Genomic DNA, 12,497 nt, shown 5'->3' on the forward strand with positions numbered 1-12,497 from the left:
TCTGGCTTTCACTGAGTAGTTTATTGAAGGTAAGTATCACCAACATTCCTACTGGGTTGGCTTCCAACACTGAGCCTCAGATCTCAGCCTCCTGAGTAGTTAGGATTACAGGCGTGAGCCACCACACCCAGTTCAATATTATTCTTGTGTCAGAAAGTATATACTTTGCACCTCTTCCTGTTAGCTTTTGGATGGTAACTATACAAATCAATCTTAAAGCAGAGAAGCAGACTGTATCTTACAAACTTTGGTCAGTTGATGAATGTATTAAGATCATAGTCAATTGATAATAATATGTTACAGATATTTAAAAAGAAGTTCATGATTAAATATTGCAGTTATTTTTCAGGAACAATTTAGAAGGTATTTCATTTTCAGATCTAATTTCTATAGTCAAAAGACAGTACTTTGACATTGTAAACCTTTTTAACTAGTGCTTATGATAGATGTAATAAAAATTAAAGAAATTAAAAGTTACCATGTGCCATCTTATTCATATGAATAAAGAGAAGTTAATTATTATTGTTAATTTACCTGTTCATAACAAAAAAATAGGTAATAGGGAAACATTTTTCGTATTTTATTTTACCAGCAATCTTTTTCCAAAGAAATGTAAATTTATACATCTTGAACAATTTCACTTTGAAAAGTATGTTGTATAATATTAAGATGCAAACTTTTTATTCACTGACATAGAATTTAATGTCAAGTATCAGGCATGGTGCTGAATGTCTTCAGTCCAAACCACTAGGAGAAAAAACAAGAAGCCTGAGGATCAAGGCCAGTACTGACAAAAAGATAGTAGTCCGAGGCCAATGCAGACAATCTGCAAAACAAACAAATAGCAAGAGAACTGAGGCCATGTTGGAAGTAATAGAACTAATGTAGTAAGATAAAGGCTCTACCTGATACCTTAGTCCATCAATGGGTCAATCAGCTCAACTTCATTAAGTTTAACTATTGAATAATATATAGCCAGCTAGCAACAGCAAATATTTAAATGATTGTCATTTTTTCCTTATGCTACAATTATATAATGCTGTATATATCAGTGCTAATTTTAATTATATCACTTAGAAAATATATTGTATTTGATGTAGCAACAAATTATAATAATAAATTCAAAATGTACAATTATATTGACCATATACATATTGCTCTATATGTATTATGGCCTCTCCATACAACTTTAAACTTCCCTAGAAATAATGGTATCCAACAATTCTACTGTGTTTAAGTATTTGTCATTAGAAATATTTTTAAGTTCAATGCGTGCATATGAGTAGTTTATAAACTGTTTTTGAAGGTCACTTTGTACTATATTTACTATATGTGTATGCATGTATATATGCATGTATGTATGTATGTGTGTATATGTACTATATTTACATTATAATGCCTTCTCTAATTTTACTTTAATTTTAAACACTGTGAACTCAGGACTAATTTCTGTAAAGTAATAGATTCTACAGCCAAGGTCCTATACACAAGAGGCTTAAAGAAATGTGACAGAAGGAAGTAGAAAATGGTATCTGCATCCTCAAAGACAAGATGGAATTTCTGGCATCACCTGAAGAATTACAGACATCTTGTGCCTGACACTAAGACTGGATGAGTTGTGATGACAGCTGGTGTAGAGAAGCCCAAGAGAGAAGCATCATGTGAAGAAGCTGAAATTGGAAAAAGAGAATCCGACTTTATTGTCAAAGAAAATGGACTTCAATGAAAGCCAGAGATTAGTTATAAGGTGAACATTTCCAGGAAAATGAAGTTTCTTATATCCAAGACTTTGATTGGGGGTAGGAGCACAATGGAATCCCTGGATAGTTTTTAATGTCTGTTTGTTTGTTTGTGTTTTGTTTTGTCTTTTTTAAAATTGATAGGGTAAAGGTGACGTAAAAAGGATAATGAGTATCTTTCTTCTATAATAGTGTCACCCCTTCCCTTACCTTCTCCCAGTTTTTCCCTCTTGAACCCAACAACTTATATAGTTTATTTTCACCATAGAGTCTAGCAAGTATCACTACTGCAACTCTGTCCCACCACAGAAATGGTGAAACCTTAGGTAGTTTCAACATGCTAGAAAATGAGGTCATTGTACCTTTAAGATATAAGGCAGGGGCTGGGAAAGTGGCTCATTGGTAGAGTGCTTGCCTTGCATGCATGAGGCCCTCAGTTTGATTCCTCAGCACTACATAAGCAGAAAAAGCTGGAAGTGGGGCTGAGGGTCAAGTGGTAGAGCGCTAGTCTACAACTCAAGAGCTGAGACACAGAGCCCAGGCCCAGAGTTCAGGCCCCACAACTGACAAAAAAAAAAGAAGACAGGTATTATGGAGAGTGATAGTAGGGGAAATTTGAGATGTTACTTTTTTGTGGATGAGTTTTTAGATGCTACACATGCACACCCTGTTTTGTCCTACTTTGTGTGTTGTAGGCTTCAAGAAAAATGGGTGCCACATCTGCACCATCCACCAAAACATTCTGAACTCGATGTATCAGAGAGTAGAAGTTCTAAATATTTGAAAGAAACAAAATGAAATTGCTTTTCCATGAGCTGCTTGTATGTTTTTTCTCTCTATGACAATAAACTCTAAATGGCTGCTTCACTGTAAAGGTATCCTAAAAATCTACTGAAGAATAAAGAAGCAAGACTTTCATACTTATATTATGACTGGGATCAGAGAAGTGAAAGATCACTGAGAAGGAAGACATAATTAGAAATACACTAAACATGAAATTTAGTTAAACCCAACTTCATTTCAGACTCCAATTTGACTCAGAAACCAAAGCCATTGAATCATACTTGAATAAAGATATGTTCAAAGACTTAGAAAAACCAAATATTAATTGAAATGACCAAGAAACCCATGATAAATGCTTAAATATAGGACAAAACTTAAAATTTATAAGATTATTTAAATATAAATAAAATGGAGGAAAGAAGAAAATGAGGATTATTGAAGTCATTTCAGTGATTTTAAAGCTTATTAGCGGAAACATTGTTTCTTGAATAGACTGTAACAATAAGGGAAAAATATTAGTACTACACTAAAACTTTTAGAAATTTTCGTGGTATTTTTCAGACTCTTCAAACTTTTCAAGATGTTGCTAGAAATTGCAAAAGTGCTATATGGGAAAGAAAACTTTTATTCTTTAATTTGATGTTATAATATATAGCAGTTATGCTTTAAGAAATAATGTCAATTTAGGGTAATTTGGGCATGATTTTTGAATATTTTTTTTTGGGGGGGGGTCCAGTCGTGGGGCCTGAACTCTGGGCCTGGGCGCTGTCCCTCAGCTCTTCAGCTCAAGGCTAGCACTCTACCACTTGAGCCATAATGCCACTTCTGGCTTTTTTTCTTTTTGCTTATGTGGTGCTGAGGAATTGAACCCTGGGCCTCAGGCATGCAAGGCAAGCACTCTACCACTGAGCCACCTTCCCAGCCGTGGCATGATTTTTAAATGAGAATTTAATTTGTCAGTTAAACTCAACTATATACAAAAGATTATTTCCCAATTTATAGAAATACATCTATGAATACATTTTTATTTAGTTGTGGCAAAATGGGGAATTGTTGCATTAACAAAAAGCTTATTTGTGCTGAAAATTAAATTGTAAAAATTATTAATGATTTACCATTCTAGAAATCTATTGTACATATTTATCTGTATATGCATCTATGTATATTCATGCACATTATCTATCCTTTCTATCAATCATTATCTCCATTTCTATTCCTCTCTTTTAAAAGATATCATGTAAATCTGTGAATAATTGGGTTTTATTTATGTATTATTAAGATATAAGTGAATGAAAAATAACAGTTGTATTTCATGTTTTATCACCTCATGATTTTGCTTACATTGCTTTACTGTTGGTATCAAATATACCATTAACATAGTGTGCACATCCATCAAATGATAGAGATTAATTATTGTTTTGTAGTCAGAGGCTTAAGAGTTATGATTTATGGCTACTACCATCCATCTCTCTCACTACAATGATATATTTTATGAAATATATTTTCTATATGATCTGAGAGTTTTTTTTCTTACTGAAGGCAAATTCCTAAGAAGAAACATGAACCAAAACAATAGGATGGATGGCTTTGTTCTTCTGAACTGTGAACTCCAGCCCCATCAGTCTAGAAGTTATCATCTAGACCATGAACTCTAGCCCTCTCTACCCTGCTCTCTTGTTTAAGCTTTCACTCTCAGCTTTCACCTTGAAAACAGCAACTGCCTTTATTGGGAAAATCTGGGCACTAACACACATATCTTTTTACAAATATATATATTATTTTAAATATAATGTACAGAGGGGTTACAGTTACATGAGCAAGGTAATGAGTCCATTTCCTATGGAGCATTGTTACCCCCTCCTTTGTTTTTCCCCTACCATCCTCCCCACCTCCCCAGCTCCTCCTTCCCTCTCCCTCCCGTAAAGTTCTAAAGTTCATTTTCAACCTAGTGTCTTGTACATCTTATTGTTACAATAGGTCATGCTGTATCCTCGGTTATTTTTCTTCCCCTTTCCAAATTAGAAAAATGTATATAAAGATGCAGGGCACCAGAATCAAATACAGTGACAACAGGAGTTGTACCATGGGGGAAGAACATACAAAGAAACAACAAAAAAAAAATCACGTAGTAATTATAGGTACATTAAAAAGGACAACAAGAGGGCTGGGAAGGTGGCTCAGTGCTAGAGCGCTTGCCTTGCATGTTTGAGGCCTTGGGTTCGATTCCTCAGCACCACATAAGCAGAAAAAAATGCCGGAAGTGGCGCTGTGGCTCAAGCGGTAGAGCGCTAACTTTGAGCTGAAGAGCTGAGGGCCCAGGCCCAGAGTTCAGGCCCCACGACTGGACCAAAAAAAAAAAAAAAAAACCAATTAGTAAAAAGGACAACAAGAAAGAAAATGTACTATCTTGGGGTTCCTTTCACTTAGCATCAGGTTATATGGTCATAGGTACATACGTTTTGACCTCTTCTGCTTATCATAGACAGTTTTTGCAGATGAGGGAAACCATGGGACCCCTATGTTTCTTTGAGTCTGGCTTACTTCACTTGACATATTTTTTCCCAACTCTCTTCATTTCCTAACAAATGGGGTAATGTCATTCTTTCTGATGGAGGCATAGAATTCATATATATATATATATATATATATATATATATATATATATATATATATATATATATCACATTTTCTTGATCCATTCATCTACTGAGGGGCATCTGGGTTGGTTCCATATCTTAGCTATGGTGACTAATGCTGTGATAAACATTGTTGGGCTGGTAGCTTTAGTATCTTTGAAGGATAACAACCGCTCCATTATCTTGTAACTTGTGTAGAATTGCTCTGCTTAATGCAAAGAGCAGTGCTATATAAGTTACAACTCTTGCTAGTGAAAAAACTTCCTAAATATTCACAGGATAAGCTTTCTTTGAAAGCAGTAGCTTAGATTTCATTTATTTGATTATGGCTACCAGGCAGTTGACTAGATACGGAAATTTAAAAAAAAAAAAGAAAGAAAGAGAAAAAAGAATATTAGAAGTTAAAAGGCGAGATGTTAATTTTGTTCAGTTTCGCTAATTAGCAATGGCTTGCTTCCAGCTACGAGTAACCATTAAACTTAAATTAAAGAGGACAAAGCTGGCAAGTACTTTGCTTAGAGCATGTGAGGTTCAAAAATAAAATGGTCTTTAGTTCACTGCTGATGACAAGATATTTCACAATAGCTATTAGGCCAGCTAAGTTTTTACACATTCTTGAGTATACTTTATTGCTGCTTTGATATAAAATAGTTACTTTGATAAAACAACAACAACAAAACAGTCCCTGTATCTGTTCTAATATTAGCAATTGAGCTAATATTATAGATACTAAGTAATCATAAATTTGTGTACATATATGTATGTATATATTTATAGACATTTATATTTATCTACAGTTTTATTGTTTCTTTGATCATTTTTACCCTATGTCTCTTAAAAGAATATTTGGGAATATATTTATACTGGGAAGGTTTCATTCTAATAAAGACAATTTGCGATCTATTTTAACAAATAGAGTAAAATAATTAGTTACTTTCAAAACATTAATAACAATCACTAAGATTTTCTGTTGAAAAGTTTTAGCTCTGCTTCTATGGTTTTTGTATATTATACAAATTGAGTTGATTTTCACTTAAACACTTGCATTTATTTTATGTTTCAGAAGCACAAAAAGATGCTAATGTGTTTTACACTTTGCTAGTTTCTATATGTGATATATCTTGCTTATCTACTGATGTCTGAAAATATACCATATGTTTAGAGTTAGAGAAAATAATATTTTTAAAGTTTCTGTACAGAGAAGGAAACACAGTGGGGAGAGGTAAAAATGTATCATAATTAGTAAGAGCAAGCAATCATGAGTAAATTTAAATACCTTTTTATATTTTCTAATTTAAAATTCAATCTTTCAAGAACTCATTGTTAAATGAGAGCATTATGTTGCAAGAAAGAAGTCACTGGAACCAGTTCAGTAGCAAGTCATTGGATAATTCTAAATACAATAATAACAAACCACCAGCATCTGCTGGAAATGACTATTTTATATCCTCAACAGAGTGATCAAGGGCTGACTGAACATTAAAACTGAGTGATGTAGTGACACCTAGAATTAGTCCCTGAAGGTCAGGGTTGACTGAGCTTTAATTTGCCAGCACTCTCTTTACTACTCAATCCGCTCAGTCAATTGATAAATAAAATACCTCGGTTATCAGGCTGTTAATCTACTTCCGTGAAACTGAATTTTTAAAGCATTACATTATTTCTTTTTGTTTATTTGAATTTAAGATTGGGTCAAGTCGGGCTGGGAAGGTGGCTCAGTGGTAGAGTGCTTGCCTTGCATGCCTGAGGCCCTGGGTTCGATTCCTCAGCAGCACATAAGCAAAAAGAAAAAAGCCAGAAGTGGTGCTGTGGCTCAAGTGGTAGAGTACTAGCCTTGAGCTGAAGAGCTGAGGGACAGCACACAGGCCCAGAGTTCAGGCCCCACGACGGGACCAAAAAAAAAATTAAAAAAAAAAAAAAAAGATTGGGTCAAGTCAAATAGAATTTGGGAATTTGAGTACTTTAGTTATATAAACAACTCTTTCTAAAATCAACAGTATTGGGATGCTCATTTCCTATAATAAAATATTTGAAAATTTCTATTTCATGAATATCAATAATTAGTTACTGTACTATATCTTTCTAGTAGAAATAAATGATGTATAAGTTATAGTTTAATGTCGTTTACTTATATTCTCAACAAGCTAGAGAAATTTATTTCCCCAAGTTTTTATTATGAATTTACCAAGATACATCATTTGATTTATTTCTGCTATTGTTTATAGATTTATAGATTATGTTTCAGTATTTAAAAAGTGCATACACACACACACACACACACACACACAAACATACATCTATCCTCCAAGCCCCTAGAAGTCTCTTATTTGTTTCTTTCCATCTGATAGCTACTTACACATTGATACAATTTTCTATATTTTATTTGTTTTGAAAAAATGTGTAGGAAACATTTTATGACTCGATTTAAAATCCTTACCCAATGGTACACATAGAGTACTTTTTTCTCCTCACTTGTAACAGCTTATTGTCTTTTTTTCCTTTCCTTTCCTTTTCTTTTCTTTTTTCTTCATTCAAGGTAAGTTTTTTCCCAGTCTTTCGTATAGCAAATGAGTTTGGTTTGTAATTTGTGAATTATAGCCATTGTACTCGAAGTCTCATCTTATTTAATCCCTTTTAATTGACCTCAGCATGTTGATTCTAGCTAGTTCCATGGGCTATTTCAAAAACACTGCTGATGGTTTTTTTATTCCTTGGCCAATTCAATTCTTCCCCTGGGTTTCTGATTATTTATTTTGTACATAAGAGATTCCTGTTTAATCCCTGCTGATGAAAAAGAAATCTATTAGGCTTCTCTGGAAACTTGGCTTTCAGCAGAGGTGGTCAATCGAACTGAGCCTATGTCTCCTCCTGATGCCGGGAAGTGAGGAGGGTGCTGGGAAATAAAGAGGGTGCTGGGAAGTACAGTGCCATAGAGAACTTTGTTGCTACTCTTGTTCATTGCAGACTATCTTGCCTACCAGTACCCTAGAGAAATGGCAAAATGTTTCAATAATACGTTGATGCTACAGCTGCTTATCAATTAATCTACATACCAGATCTGGTTTATAGTGCTTGGTAGGGGATAACCAGGACTTTGTTAGGACTTCTACTGTTAACATGTACATTGCCCAGTGGTATTGTGAATTCTGAAGAAGGGCTGGGATAGATTTAGAGGCCAGATTTGGAGTCATTTCTCTGATCACTATAGTGATTTGAATTATTTACTTGTAAGTTCCTATGTAAGGAAAGACAGATATCCATACTGTCCCCTTCCTCTTCTCCATTCCCCTTCCACTTCCTCCCTCCCTCCCTCCCTCCCTCCCTCTCTCCCTTCCTTCCTTCCTTCCTTCCTTCCTTCCTTCCTTCCTTCCTTCCTTCCTTCCCCTTCCTTCCCTCCCTTCTTTGTTTTCCTTCCCTTCTTTTCCTTCCTTCTTCCTTCTTTTCTTAGTTTTCCTTCCTTCTTAGTTTTCCTTCCTTCTTCCTTCTTCACTTCTTTGTTTCCCTTCCTTTCCTTTCCTTTCATAAGGACGCATCTTATGCTCACACTTATTTATGGGATTACAATGATAAAAATATAATGAGTTTATTTAGGACAGTTAAAATAACTGAGCAATACGAATACATGTCTTAATTACCAGAATCCCTAAATACTAATTAGACTAAGGTGGTAAATGGCAAGTGAGAGAATACAAAGTTCAATGAGAACCTATAAGAAGGTGCTCTCTGAGGTAAAAGGTAAGAAATGAGCTTGTGGAGACTTGGCAACGAATTTCAGGTAGTGATTACTGTCTATACAGAATCTGTGTTGGGAGAGATCATGCTGGGACCAGGATCAGCATGAACTCAGTGGGGATAAGCCAGTGGCATAGATAAGAGAAAGCATTTTAAAGGCAGCCAGGGACAGACTATGAGAGCTATGTCCAAAATAGATATGATTTGTTTGTTTACAATGAATTTTGGTAGGGTAATTATATGACTTGAGTATTTTATGATTGTATTAAAATAATTCGTAACAGAAAGCAGGATTTAAAAATGATCGAAGCTGGATTTAAGTTAGTACCTAACATATAGAACAAGCCAACATATTGTTGGCCCGAACATAGGTGTTTTTCCTATGAGATCAACATTTCCAGGAGAGCAATGTTACATGCCAGAGATTATTATACTGTCAATAGACATTTTCATTTAACTAAATAATTTATGGATAAAAATATTAATAAAGCATAAGTGCATCTTATTGTTACTTTGATGCTGTTGTAGACAATCTAAATAAACAAATAGGCATCTTCTATAGAAAACCTTGCACTATGTTAAGCATAATATGTCTATTTCTAGCAGTATGGTCTGAATTTTTGTTGAAAAAAATATGTGATATGAAAGACTTGAAAAGTGTGTTTTTAAGTGTACCTGTTAACTGGAAAGAGGTAAGGAATACCAAGGCCAAAATCTAACAGAACGCAATCACTCAGATATATAAAATAAGCCATGAAGCCGACATTCACCTTGAAGGCATTTGTCAAATTTAGTGAATTCAGGAATTGTTTTCAGTGTCTTGAGCCTCAGGGGTAGGCAGACAAAGCCTAAGACCCAAGCAGAATCAAATGACTAATCATATACCCTGAAACTCTGGACCCCAAAATTGTTTCCTCACAAATTTGAATTAACTCCTTTAATAAAATTTTGATCTCTACCCCTATTATCACTCCATTAATAGAATTCTATTCTTATCACTGGCTATGAAAAAAAAGAGAAATGGGAAAATCATTTTAAAAATCACCATAAACCAGCTACAACTGTTGTTAAAATAAATTACTGTTAGCACACATGGAAAAGAAATACCAATTCAGACATGGCTCTTTAATATAACAGATAGTTGACCTTGGGTTGTTGATAGAAACACATATAAATATGTTTTGGAAGAAAATATCCCAACATAATCCTCAGGTTAAAAAGACAAAAGGTAGATACATATAAACAAAGAATCAATCTAAACAATATTTGTATTCATGGTTCTATAAACAAAAACTAACAAAATACAGCATAGAATTTTATATTTTATCATATGAAGTCCATCATGAAAATGGAACATTATATCATATCGAGCTATATTAAAAATAAGCAAAAAGAAGTATCTGAGAATTTATATATGAGCTTATATGTATACTATATGATATATACTGTATTATGTATAGTATATGTTTTGCATATATGATATAGATTTATATAACATATTACATATTGTACTTGTTACATATATTATGAATATAGCATGATATAAAATAGTAAAAATCATGGTTAGCCATGGTAGCATATGGCCAAAATTCCGTTTCTTGAGATGCCAAAGATAAGAGTGATGGTACATGTTTGTAATCCTAGATATGGAGGAAACTTAGAGTCATAATCCAGGTTAGTTAGCAAAAAATTCAAGACCTTATCTGAAGATTAAATAAACCACGAAGGTCTGGGTAATGACACAAGTTGTGAAATGCCTGCTGAGTAAGTACAAGGCAATAAATTTAAACTCTAGTACAGCCAAAAAAAAATCTACTAATAGATGCGTAGTGAAATGAATGAACCAGTTTCCATTAATCATATTTTAATATGCTATGACAGTGATAATAAATAAATCATTGCTAGAAGCAGATAGTATTTGAGAAAGTTTTAGGGGAAAGTAGTAACACAAATTGAATACTGGTTACATGAGTTTTGGCATATGTAATTCAAATCCTCATAAAAAACACACACATACATGAATATCCAGTATCTTGTTTGTCTGTGTATAGGCTGAAAGTGAAGAGCATGATTCACAGAGCTTCGAATGTAGTGATGAGCTAGATGGTGTTTCTCTGCTTGATAATGTATTGTGTCTTGTGTATATATTTTGTGAAATTGAATGTGTGCTTTAGTTTGCCTTAGTATGATTTGTTAAGTTTACATGATCAACAATAGGCCTATTATATCTGGCTATACCTCATTTTTATTATTAACTCAGTAATGTTAAGGAGGAAGATATTTCTTTTCTTTTTAAACTCAACATATTAATTACTACTCTATTCTTAAAAAATCAATTAATCCAAAACACTCAGAAGACATTGAATTATTTGAGAGATACTTTGTTGGATAATATCATAGCCTTTACTTACATGGATTCACAAATTGTGATGGTGAAATTTGGTGGGTTCCTCAACATATATTCATCTTCTGATCAAAATATGATGGTGTCGTGCATGATTATATTTCTTTTAATCGCTTAGAAAGTAATGGATCTTGTGCTTAATTTTGCCTTTCTCCTTACTCATTATAGATATGTTGGGAGGTATGCAAGTAAAGACAAATACATTATCTGAAGTCTGGTAGTTTCAAGGGAGAACTAACATAGTGTAATTTCTTTAAAAAGCAAAGTTAAATTTCAGCAAAACAAACACCAGAAAATTAATACTTTGAAATGATGAGGTGGGGTCAAGGAGCAAGGGTTAGATGCATGAAGAATAGAAGGTGGAAAATTCAGTCAACAATTCAACGTATATCCTACAAACTTGAGAAAAGTGAGGGAAGGAGTGAATTGTGAGCATTGGATGGGAATCTTGAAAGAAGTGACATTGATCAGATGCATTGTATTCATAAACTGCTTTATTGAATGGCAAGTCCTTTGTACAACTACTTAAATATTAAACAAAAAAACTATATGTAGCTAAAGGAGAAAATAAATTGTTAGTATCATTCACTTTTGGTGTAGACATATAATCAGTTTCAATATAACCACTAAATTCCTTGAAACTAACAAGGGATATGTCATGTGAAGTTTCAAGAATACAATTAAATGCTTCATTCAAACTCTTCAGATCTAATCTAATAGGCTCTAGATTGTTGTATAGTCTCAAGTCCGTAATGGAACAAATTGTGCTAACTTAAGCATATTTTATATCAGTATATCATCTACTTAAAAATAAATTCTAAGTATGTGCAGAATGGGAAATGCAGTAAATTGACACATGCTGGAATTAATTTCATTATACTAAATGAGTCTTAGAAAATATATCATAGTATTTATCCATGTGCGATGCTGTCAAGTGGAAACTATTGCTATGGAAAAAATAAATGTGAGGTTAACAAAGTGAATTCACACAGGGAGTATTTAAAGTCTTCCAAATTAATGTAAGATTCAACATTTGGTGGATAATGTAACCACATTAGAGGCATTAATGAACTGTGTGTAACTAAGCTTCCTTTCCACAGCAGAAAGTAAGTCTAATTTACTGAGGTTTTCAGGAATTAACCAGGAGTCACATTCTGAGTAAACAGGCAAGAAAAAGCAGTCGTGCTTTTACACTTCACAATC

This window comes from Dipodomys spectabilis, unplaced genomic scaffold, assembly GCF_019054845.1.
Source record: "Dipodomys spectabilis isolate Male_0828 unplaced genomic scaffold, ASM1905484v1 ptg000075l, whole genome shotgun sequence".
NCBI classification, from domain to species: Eukaryota; Metazoa; Chordata; class Mammalia; order Rodentia; family Heteromyidae; genus Dipodomys; species Dipodomys spectabilis.